General features: G+C 32.0%; 1 non-coding gene across 1 annotated transcript; it reads right to left on the reverse strand.

Moving 5' to 3' along the window:
* Positions 1-2502: 2502 nt before the first annotated feature.
* On the reverse strand, positions 2503-2574 carry TRNAW-CCA (transfer RNA tryptophan (anticodon CCA)). The gene has a single exon. It is a non-coding gene; the product is annotated as a tRNA-Trp (tRNA).
* Positions 2575-13216: the final 10642 nt, after the last annotated feature.

The following is a 13216-nucleotide window of genomic DNA, read 5'->3' on the forward strand; positions in this document are numbered from 1 at the left end:
ATGCAACCAATGTCTGATATTGTTCCTTGGTCAAGGAAAATGGTTCAAGGTTGGTTTGTCTGTTATCTTCCTCACCCGAATCACCATGCTCTCTGTTTTGGTTGCTTGTTGAGTTTGCTTTGGGCTGTGTAGTTCTGAAATTTCCCCCTTTGTTTCGGCTGCCATAACTTGGGGGATAGCCATGTTTTTTGAAACAGATATCTTCGGTGTGACCTATATTTCCGCAAAAAGTGCACATGGATGAGTTTTTGTTGTTATTTTTGCGATTTCCATACCTTGTATTGCTGCTATTGTTGTTTTGTCTGCCTTGTGTGTTAGTGAATCCTGCGAATGGATTACTCTCACTCCCTTCTTCATTTTTGACAGGTGCAAGGCCTATCTATCATTCGTGCTGAATGGACAAAGCATAAACTTTGTTGAGTGAAGGTAGTGGCTCCATGAGGAGGATTTGAGAACAGACGGCGGAGTAAGACTCATTCAATCCTTGTAGGAAAGTGATCACCTGATCCGCATCTTGTTGATCACGCAAGATTTTGAACGCACCGCAGCTGCAAGCAGTACGACATGTACATTTGGGCATGGGCCTCAAGTTGAGTAGCTCATCGTAGAGTATTTTCATATTTGTATAATAGTCAGTAACGTTTCCATTTCCCTGTTTCAGGCTGTGGATTTCTCATCGGAGTTCTAAGATCCGTAGTGAATCCGCTTGAGCGAAGCGTTCCGTTAAGTCAGCCCATATTTGATCCGCTTTATCTAGCCACATGATGCTTCGAGCTATTGAGGGAGAGATGGCATGGTGTATCCAAGATATAACCATGTCGTTGCATCTCTCCCACTGGTTGTACATGGCGTCGTCTAAAGCAGGGGCCTTGATGGTTCCGTCAACGAAAGCAAACTTGTTCTTTGACATGAGAACCACCTTGACGGCTCGTGACCATTGGTGGTAATTAGGGCCAGCGAGAGCTTGCGAGACAAGAGACAGGGTCGGGGTCTCATTAGGGGGCAAATGATAAGGGCTACTAGAATTGATGATGGGGGTAGCCATTGATGCTTACTTGAAGCAGAAATTCAGAGTTGATTTGATACCATAAGAAGATTGAATGAGGTCAAGCTCAAGCCTTTTAATTTCTCATTGAAAAACTATATGAAAACTAATTACATATTTAATCTATTGCTAGGTGTGCTCAACAAGTAAAAAGGACTACAAGGACAATAACAAGTGTGCTAATCCTAACCGTTGATCAAGAAGCTTTGAAATGGGTGGCTGTGATTGATTCGGGATTGGCTTGTATGTGGTGTGGTGCATCCTATCAAGGTGGACTGCTTCTAGAATAGCATATTGAGCAAAAGGTCAGAAATACCCTTTGATCAAGGGTTTACGTAAAAGACTTGAAAGTCTTCTTTTATTAATTGTACTTTGCCAGAACTCATTAAGCTTCCCTTTTTCTTTTCCTTCGGACTCTTCAACTACTTATTCTCTCTTCTCTTGCATATTCACCGTCTTCTTCAGTTTCTGTAATTTAGGGTTTGTATTTTCCAGGAGCAAGAACTACTGCATGTTCTTGCTCTGTACTAACTGTTCATATCCGATGACGTTTAGGGTCGGGTGTGACATTGGGGTTTTCTTCTGATTTTTAGTTGGAAGGCAAGCCCTTTCTTTACTTTGCTTTGCCTTTTTCTTTATTGAATAATTTTTTAGATCAATCCACTAGCAAAGAATCCAATTTTTCATGAGAAGATGAATCTTGTGGACATAGACTGTGATATGATAAGAGGTTATATTGAATTTGGCTTTATTAGGACACCATATGTGTATTCCAATCAACAGTTAGTTAGTTGATCTCTTCTTCACGAAGTCATTAAATCATAATGTCGTAGTTGATCTCTTCTTCACGAAGTCATTAAATCATAATGTCGTGGTTTTTACCTTGATAAAATTGGGTGTCATCTTTGTGAAAAACATTTGTTTTCTAGCGGTGTATTGAAGTTAACAATACCAAGACAGTTATTTTGACACCACATCATATTTACAATGATAAAAAAAATTCTAATTAATTTTCAGTTTTCATTTTGGCATGTTTTAGGCAGGCATATTCTCTTTTGTATAAATAAAGGGCAGTTCACTATCAACAAGTAAACGAATAATTTTTTGCGTTCTCTCTTCTAAACTCTCTTAGTAAAATTTAATTAGTTTTATACACGTTCATGTACAAAGTATATAATATTATTAAAAATATTAAACATACTAAATTTATTAGGAGAAACATATTACAAACTAATATTAAAAATATTAAACATACTAAATTTATTAGGAGAAACATATTACAAATTAGAACCGAAACAATGATGCATAGCATAAATTAAAATTTTCGACTTCATTTTGACATGTTTTAGGCATATTCTCTTTTGTATAAATAAATGGAAGTTTACTATCAACAAGTAAATGAATAATTACATAGCATTAATTTTTTTTTCAAAAATATGAGGAAAAAAAATAGGAATTGAACCTGACGTGAATCGAACACGCAACCTTCTGATCTGGAGTCAGACGCGCTACCATTGCGCCACAGATCCACATGTTTTATACATTTTCTAATTCAATTAGATAAAAACAATCTCAATTTTTGATATCATTAGCTCACACTTATACTTAGGTGGTGTTTAATAAAACATTTAAGTATTGGATTTTAAATGCTAAATATTATAAATAATGAAAGTATTAAATGAGATAACTGTTTGATAAACTAAAAATAAGTACTGAATTCAAAAATATTAGTCGATAATATTCAACTTGAAATTTTAAGTTAAATTTTTTGCTTACCAAAATAAGTAATTTTAACTTAACTGAAAAATTAAAGTTGTGTTATCAAACAATGTTAAAATCAATAAACACTTAGAGAGCATTTGTGTTTGGGGTTTCAAAAAATGGTAAGGAAAATAGGAGGTTTCATTCATTTTGTTGGTGTTTGTTTTATTAATTCAGTCATTCCTTTTATCCTTTTTCAGTTTTGCGTTTGTTCCTAAGACCCTGTTCTTTTTTACTTAAATTCAGCATAAGTAAGTTCAGTTTAGTTCAGTTCAGCATCATTCAGTTCAGTTCGGTTCATTTAATTTCAGTAATTATCATTGTCACACCCGACCGACCCTAAACGGCATCGGGTATGAACGGAATATGAGATAACGAACGTCTAATATTCTGAAAGCCGAAACTATTTTCTAATAGATAAAAATTCATTTGGACTACTTAAAGTTTATTTATTTATTTGGCTTGGACCTGATAATTCTATCAAACTTCCTACGTATCCCGAACATCTTTTAATATTTAAACCGGGAATCAAAGCCACGTAGTTCTACCTGTTTTTAGGTAGTTCGATTAACTTATCGACTCGTTAATTGACACGCTAATGATTTAATTGTATAATTCACTTTATTACTATATATATATATCTTTTTATCAAAACGAATCAAATTGAATAAACGAATCAAATTGAATAAACGTTTTACCAAAACCAATTCGTAACCAAACAAACGTTTAATCAAACCAAATCCGTAATCAATCAAACGCTTTATCAAACCAAATTCGTAATCAATCGAACGTTTTATCAAACCAAATCCGTAATCAAAATAAACACTTTATCAATCAAACTCGTAATCAATCAAACTCGTAATTAATCAAACGTGAAATCTTATATCATAGTCAATTCATAACCGAAAACATAAAAACTTTATATCCTTATATCCATCCTAGAGTTTCTCCCCTTACGCATCAATCCATAAACCTCATAAATCACATATAGTCGAGACGTCTCTTTAACCTTGCCTAATCCCGTATTGGTCTTACCCAACACTTCACTGCCAATACCCGACTAGGTCTTTACACTGTATACACATGCCATGTCCCTCACTGAACATGGTCTTCAAATATCAAAACCACCCGTTCGGATTACTCTAGATGGATATATATAAAATCATAAATCACAATATACTCAAATCTCTTTTCACAAATCTCTTTTCACAGTCAAACTTCCAATTTATTCCATAACCGTAAAATCATTTGACATAAAATAACTATTTTCGCAAAAATAATCACAATAATTAAAATCAAATAATCTTTTAATATAACTAAAATAGTTAAAATTTCGTATAAAATCATCGATTCATAATTTAATCAAACTTCAAAAATTAAATAGCTCAAGATATTATATCGATAAAAATTTAATATCACTTAAAAATAAATATTGTTATCGGACTAGTTCCGATCACCGAAACAAAATTTTAAACGGAATAATTAATTTGAACTATGAATACTCTTAGATTCGTTAAATTACTAGATGTCTTATTCGTACTAATTTTATATTCAAATTATTCTACTAATTTTTATTATCAACTTTACACCGACTCTAATTGGCAAATATTGATATTAGTCCTTCTAATTTGACGAATATCAGTATTAATCCTTCTAATTTGATAATTTATTTTAATTCGATAAATTAAAGTCACTTAAATATTATACAAATAACTTATAACTAAATTTTAAACCCAACACTTTTATCGGACTATTCTCGTTTGTCACCGAAGTTGAAACATATAAACTAAACTGATATCGTTCAGTCCAACCGAATGTTCAGTTAGACTCGTGACACTTCTAGAAACCTATTAATACCAATTTTATCTTCAAATTTATCCAAACTTATTTTGTAACTAAATTCTGAACTTGTACCTGGAATAATTATCAAAGTCAAACGTACCTTGCAATTCTTCGTTTAGAATAATTATCGACTTTTCTGAACCTCTTACGGATAACTATTAAAGACGGGCTAATGCACCACACGTTAGCCCTATATTCCGGCCACACGAGATCCTTTGTTTCAATCAAGACTTTACTCTATGTTATTTTATTCCAATTATTTTTAAAGAGATTGGACCCAAAAATTACTAACCATTTTTCTTCAAAATGTGCATGCGGAATTCATCTCCCCCAAAAGACCCCCCTTCCACACATATTAATAAGGTAAGTATATATATTAGAGATATCACAAAAATATGATTTTATCCTCTTTAACCACTTGCCACATGGCAATATATAAATTTATATACTTTAAAAAGTTGACAAATGTAATCTGCTTAGTTAAAGGTTGACACATGTGTTAAATTGTTGACAAATGTAATCTAGCTTAGTTAAAGGTTGACACATGTGTTAAATTATTCACATATCATTGACAAGTGTTTTTGAATATTTCCAAACATATATTTGAACTTTTAACAAGTGTTTTATCCTATATTTATGAGTGCATAATATTTTTTGTTATTTTTTACATAAAAAAAAATTAAAAACCACATATTTTTATAAAATTTTCAGCGTTAGAAAACAGCCAGTAGATGCTCAATCCCTCTGGACCTGTAACAACCATAACTTGGGAATTAGTTCTCTTAGTCCACCAACCTAACCCCGATGTAAATATAGTAAGGACTCGAAATCCGATTAAACTCGGTGTGGGCCCGGAAATCCCATGAATAGATCTAGTCTTACCCATATTGTACCTTGAAATGAATAAATATGTAGAGAGAAGTAATAAAAGCACTATTAATAGAAAGTGACAATAAGCATAAGAGCAATGCAATAAGAAGGGAATTTAGGAGAGAGCCCACATAGGAAAAAGAAAGATAGCAACATAGCAAACAAAAAAGAGGTTGGGCATAAACCAATAAATTTTCCTTATTGTTTCTATATTTTGGGTTCTTAGCTTTGATCCCTTTATACTGCAACAATAACTCAAGACCATAGGCTTGCTTTTTGGGCCTCTTTACTTTTTTTTAAGGCCCTAGGCGCATATTTTAGTGACCTATCCCTATAGATCGGCCAGGTGCCATCTAAACCATCTCTTATAAAGGATGCATTAGTCTTTTCCACCAAACCTGAAATAGTCTATACTAGTAATAATTTTTCATCGGATATAGGGCTGTAGTCGAGTCGAGCTTTGGTCTACTCAGACTCAGCTTGTCAGAAAATTGATGAGTTCGAACTCAACATTTTTTTCACGAGCTATTGCGAGTTTGTTAACGAGCCAGTTCACGAGCTTTGCTCTCGAGCAGCTCATTAATTCAGTTCATGAACTTCGCTCGCGGACAACTCATTAATTATACCACCTGTCACGAGGTTATTTTCTTTAACCCGCACGACACTTAGACGCTTTGCTATCAAAATCGCTAAGAAAGCCTGATTTCCGTATGCAAGAATAAAATAGACTTGATGGACGAAAATCTGTTGCAATAGCTCAAGAGCAATACAAAAGCTTTTTTTAGCTAACTCTCTTGTCCTTTCGTTCTCCCAAACTTCGGTTCATCCATCAAGCCTATTTTATTTTTGCATACGGAAATCAGGCTTACTTAGCGACTATGATAGCAAGCGTCTAAGTGCCGCACGGGTTGAAGAAAATAACCTCGTGACAGATTTGAAATTTCTTTAACATAAAACAAATAATTTTGAAATTTACAAAACTAAAATTTACATAAAACTACGTTATTTTACATCCCATTATAGAAATATTATATAAAAAAAAATCAAAACAAACTTGCTTTTGAGCATGTTCATAAACATTATAATCGAGCTTACTCACGAGCATGTTCATGAATCTAAAATCGAGCTTTCGAACCGAGTTTCGTCGTGCTTAAACTCAACTAGTTTACAAATAGAATCGAACACGATCGACCTTTTACCGAACCAAACACTAAGCTGCTTATGAGTGGCTTGATTCATTTACAACCCTAATAGGATATATACATTAATGATATTTACTATTTTTCTCTATTTTATCTCTATGCATTCTACATACCAACATTAGTATTAGAGTTTTTACTGGGATCAACTCCATCTCAAGCATTCACAAAGAAGCTCTTTTTTTTAAACGCGTCAAAGCATTACATTTGTTTAATGTGAAATCCAGAAGTGTTTTCTAATTACCTCTTTAAGGTCTTGAAATGATTAACCAGTAATGGAATCAGGATTCACTGATAATGGATGTTTTGTGATGATCTTTCGTGATTTATGAGTACTAAATTAGTATTTTTTTTATGTTTATACATAAAATTATTTCAAACCCACATAATTTTTATGAAATTTTTAGCGTATTCCGAGTTGAAACCCCTAAATCTATCCATGGATTAAAGGAAATTAGATTAAGAGAATTAGTTGACTAAATATTAGTATTGAAATAGATAATGACATAATAAGAAAGAAAAGGTTGATGGTCGACAAAACATATTACATAATGCAGAGAAGTGGGCTACCAAATTAATTGATAAAACTTAGGACAATTGCAAATTGCAGACGTTAACAAGTCAATATTATTGTATTAATAATTAATTATTTTGATATTGTTGGCAGATGATGTAATATTTAATAGGTAGTTGGTTGTGTGTTCAATTAATGTGAGCCCTTGTCCTTGTGTTGTGTTGTGTTGTGACCAACCTTTTTTTGCTTTCTCATCTCTTCCACGTGTTCCCCTTCTCCTCTCTTTGTATATGTACTTTCCGATCGGTGGTTTTCATCTGATTAGTAACTGACCAATCGAATTTAGGCACTGACTAGAGGGTATTTGATAGCTTCATTTCATGTTGATGTTTATCTTTTCATTTCAAAAATGAGAATTTTAGGTATTTAGTTAGTGACCTTCTGTTTGTCTTTTACTTCTAAAAAGTAGCATTTTACAAAAGCAGAGAATCCATGTTTTTCGAAAAAACAGTGTTTTCCAACATCAAACAGCAAATCGTAACCGCAAACAACAAACAACAACAACAACAAACAGTAGGTAAAACAAACGGCTCCTATGTGAAAATTCACTTGGTTCAGATTCACACCTTTCTTCATCATTATTTAATATTTTAGGGTTCGTTTGTTTTACCTACTGTTTGCTGTTGGAAAAGATATTTTTTCAAAAAGCAGAAGTTCCCTGATTTTGTAAAATGCTACGTTTAAGGTGTGAAAAGCAAACGTGCGCTCATTAACCAAACACATAAAACTCTCAATTTTGAAGTGAAAAGCAAACAAGAGCATGAAAAGTAGCAAACAAACACCCCCTTAGAACTAATGGAAATAATATTCTAAACTATTTTGATTTTTGAAGTTTTTGTTTTTAAGGGCATTTAGTTGTTGTTTAGTTAGAAGAGAGAACATTACTTTTTAGAAAAAGAATGCTACGAAAATGGTGATTTGAAAAATTGAAAATGTAGTTTCATGTTATAAATGTGGTTATAAACAACTTTAATTTTTGAAAATTTTCATTTTGAGATCGTCGACGATCGTTTTGAGACCATTTACTTCCAAAAGAGGTCATAATGTTAGTAAAAATAAATTTGAGTGATTTTATGTGAAGTTTTGAAGTTGAGTATCCATAATGGTAGTAAGGATAAAGTTGATTAACCAAGAGTGTAATTTATCCTCAATATATTATATTCGTGTATTTTTTTTTTATCATATTAAGTCATTGGTCGTAAAATTAGTTAGTAAAAAATATTACTCATTTTAACCGCGTTTAAAATTGTATGTTTTTAAGTTTTTTTATAATTATTTATTTTAAATAATACCAAGTTTTATTAGCTTAAATAAGATGAAAGAATATTGTTAAGAAATGGTGGTGGACATGTCCACTCACCCCGAACAGACACAGAATTGACCGCTTTTGCTACAACATGGACAACCGAAATTGCTGAACGCTTAATAAAGGAGATAGAGCACATCTCTAAATCTCGTAATAAATGAATACAACCAGAAATAATATCAACTAAATACGAATGACCTGACCGCTTTTGTTACAACATGGACAGTCGAATTTGCTGAGCGCTTAATAAAGGAGATAAAACAAATCTCTAAATCTCGTAATAAATGAATACAATCAGAAATAATGTCAACTAAATACGAATGACCTTCTAAACCTATTTGAATTGACTTGACTATGACGAGACAATCCAACTGAATTTGAATTTTCTCACTGGGGCGATGCATCTTAATTCAACTTAAAGCTTCTTTGATAGCCATAGCCTCTGCTAGCTGAGGACTGAGATTTCCTTGAAATGCTCCCATCTTAGCTAGAATGCATTCTTCATAGTGACTACTTGATAATGTCATAGATGGAAAAAGAATTTTTGATACAAGAATTGAAAAAAAAAAACAAAGGAGAAGATAAACCCAAACTTGTCAGATGACAAGACCCATATTCGTTGAACACCAGTGAAGATGAAAGAACTTCAAATTCTCCTTTTAATCAACATTGTTTAACTCATCTTCTTCTTTATTGGATATTCCTCTATTTTTCTTTCATGTTCATGCTGCTTTTTAGATATTCTTATTTTTGTTTAAAAGAATTGAGTTGATAATTTATTTATATTCACGTTACACCTATTAAAAAGAAATTGCTTCTCAACTCTTAAAAATGCAAATTTTGAAAACATATAAAATGGATAATGATTTATTAACTGGGTTTTATATTCAAACTAACTATTTTGATTATTAGAGAATTAATGTGATAAAAAAAAAAGTTTGGGCACTTGATGGATTGAAATGAAAAATCATAGACTCAATCTACCAAAAGCGAAATAATCGGAGATCTCAAGTTGTTTTTTTCAAAATATTTTTTTTTTTTTTTTGTGTTTGAGATTCATCATCTATCCTTATTAAAATTTTCTATATTTATGCTAACAAAAATTGAATTTTTTTTTAATATTTAGACACCATTTAAGTGGATTTTTTTCCCAATTAAAGTTTTATACGTGCATTAGAACTCAAACTCGGAATCTCTAGTTTAAGCGACTTGAAGTGTTTAATAACTCAAACTAACCTTAATTGATTCGAAACTCATTTTAAAACTCAAATCAATCTTTTAAAATTTAGAAAATATAGTGATGTGAGGGAATTTGAACTAAGCTCGATGAATCCTCAGGTTACATGAGATAAGATATAAAAAAAAAGTAGTAAAAGAGGGGCAGAGAATCGGCGACCACTGATGCTTAAGTCAATGATGAATGATCATACTGAATAGTATGCGAACTTAAGTGAACAAATAGAATGATTGAAATACTTTTTAGTTAACATGTACCTTGTATTTATAGGGAATCTAGGTTGTGAGCTCTAAATGTGAGTATAGGGAATCCAGTCGAAGCACCTTGGGTTATAGGGGCGCACCCGCACGATGCGGGCAACGTTGAATGCCACACCTGAATAAAGTACCTTAGAAATCTCTCATCTATTTGCAAGCCGATATCATAACCCCTCACTGTCTTTGGATTCAGTGAGTTGTTCGTTTCGGTTCAGGATTGAATTTCATTCTAGCACACGGAGTTTTCCACATCGTGTCTCTACATGTGTAGCGTGGAGAAGTTGTCCTTTGTAGCTTTCTATTTCTATCAACAAGAGCGACTCTCCACATTGGTAGAAGGTAATTGACATTCTATACTTTATTCTACATGTTTGATCCGTGGAAAAAAATGGTTTTTCTATATTAAATTTTATTTTCCGCCTATTTAATCGTTTATAAAAATTCGTCCAATGATATTAGAGCGTGATTTATGCTAGATTTTTGTTAGGAATTCCCTCTTTAAGATTCTATATTGTATTTTGATTTAAAATCCTATATTGTATTTTGGTTTTTTATTCGGGAAATTAAAATTAGTTTTTTATTAATTAGAATTTACTATTTTTATATGTTGGATATATGTAAATATTACAATTATTTATTTAATATAAAAAAATCTCATATGGACTGCTGTCCGTCGCAACAGTTTGATAGGCAAACTGCTAGCTCAAGGCATGGTATTTTTTTTTAAGGTGCAAAAATACCTCTAACGTTTTGAGTCAGGAGCAATTTTGCTTTTAACGTCTAGAATGATGCAATTTTACCCCTAACGTTGGAAGTCAAGAGCAATTTTATCTCTAACGTTGATAAATTTAGTCAATTTGAGAAATAATTCATCAAACTGTATTCTCGGTCATGAATCTTGTCATCTGCACTTCATATGTGCGTCATTTTATCAGTAATAAATCACAACATATGTTGTGATGTGAAAAAAAAAATACTGTCTTTTGTACAAATTGGACAACCAAATTCAAAAAATTCATCGAATTTATAAATACTAATCTCCAATTCTATTATTAAATTATAAAAAACATGAAATCATTTTCTTAGAACGAATTTGATATACAATTGGTGCAGAATAAGGAACAAAAATATTTGTGTTTTATAATATGGGTAAAATTGGCCCAAATTATCAACGTTAGGGATAAAATCGCTTTTGGCTACTAACATTAGAGGTAAAATTGCACAATTTTAGACGTTAGAGGTAAAATTTCTCCTGACCCAAAACGTTAGGAGTATTTTTGCATCTTAACTCTTTTTAAAATTAAATTAAAAATTGATCACGTGAACAATCCATGGGAGTACTGTTCACTATACTAGGACAGTCCGGTAGGCGGACTTTTTGGAGGGCAAAAAATCGGGACTATTTTTACAGTATAATTATTTCATGTATTTTAGAAATATGGGGAGGGATCAAGTGAGAACCTCCGCTTAGGTGAGGACACTTTCTTAGGTGAGAAAACCACTAAAACTACGTAGTTTTGAGTCTAAAAATAAATAAATAAACGCTGCTGCCATGGGGTTTGAACCTTGGACCTTTTGTTTACAATCCAAATTACTTATCACTAAGCCAATTATTTTCCTAGTGTGATATGTGCCGCGCTGATTAATATACCATCGAACTGTAGCTTTCATTGTTTAATATTTGACGCATGCACTTATTAATATTGATTAAATATGCATAATAATGAATTATTAATAGAAAAAAAAAAGAAATGTGCATAATAATGAATTATTAATAGAAAAAATTCGGGATGCTGGTGGCGCCTGGCTGGCTGGGTTTACCCATAACTTAGGTACGGGCTCCTCCTTTACTGCAGAGCTCTGGGGGATCTTGTCTGGCATTAAACTCGCCATTCGCATGGGTGTTAAAAGACTTTCGGTGGAGTCTGACAATTTGGAGGCTATCAACAGGATTTCGGATAGACAGGCTGTTTGTCTTAAGAGTCAGAATCTCATTAAAGCCATCTTGAGGCTTCGTCCTGCCTTCGATTCTCTTACCTTCTCCCATATTTATAGGGAGCAAAACCGCGTGGCGGATCGCTTGGCACCTGCTGGGCATGGGGGGATGTTAGGTGTTTCTACCCTTTCCGTTCCTCCTTCTTTTCTGTTACCTTCTCTTCTTGAGGATAGGATTGAGGTCAGTCTTCCTAGACTGATCCCGGGTTAGGTTTTTGTTTGTTTGTTTTTTTTTCTTCCCTTCTTACCAAAAAAAAAATAGAAAAAATTCAAGAACATGCTCCAATTTCTTATTTATTTAATTCATTTATATTTTGTAATTTATGTTATATAAGAATATATATTTTTTTAAACATACGTTATAACATATAATTTAACTTTTTTTTAAACAACATATATTTTAACTTTTAAAACACGAACTATGAAGTTTAGAACGTACGACATATTTTTTAGAACATACGTTATGTTTTTTAGAACATGTGTTATGTTTTTTCGAACATGAGTTATAAATTATATTTTTGGAACAAATGAAAAAACGATCCAAATATCTACTGATTTTTTTAGAACATTATACTTAATTTTTGGAACACAAACTACAAACTTTAGAACATATGTTATGTTTTTTAGAACATACGTTATGTTTTTTAGAACATGTGTTATGTTTTTTCGAACATGAGTTATAAATTATATTTTTGGAACAAATGAAAAAACAATCAAGATATCTACTGATTTTTTTAGAACATTATACTTAATTTTTGGAGCACAAACTATAAACTTTAGAACATACGTTATGTTTTTTAGAACATACGTTATGTTATTTAGAATATGAGTTATAAATTATATTATAGAACAAATGCAAAAATGGTCCATATATTTACTGTTTTTTTAAACATTATACTTAATTTTTAGAACACAAATTATAAAGTTAAGAACACATGTAACAATATTTAGAACATCGTCCTTAACATTTTAAAACATAAATTACAAAAATATGGAGGAATTAAATAAATAAGAAATTAGAGCATGTTCTTGGATTTTTTTTCTATTAATAATTCATTATTTTGCACGTTTCTTTTTTTTCTATTAATAATTCATTATAATGCACATTTAATCGATATTAATAAGTGCAT

The sequence above is a fragment of the Euphorbia lathyris genome, chromosome 6, assembly GCF_963576675.1.
Source record: "Euphorbia lathyris chromosome 6, ddEupLath1.1, whole genome shotgun sequence".
NCBI lineage: Eukaryota > Viridiplantae > Streptophyta > Magnoliopsida > Malpighiales > Euphorbiaceae > Euphorbia > Euphorbia lathyris.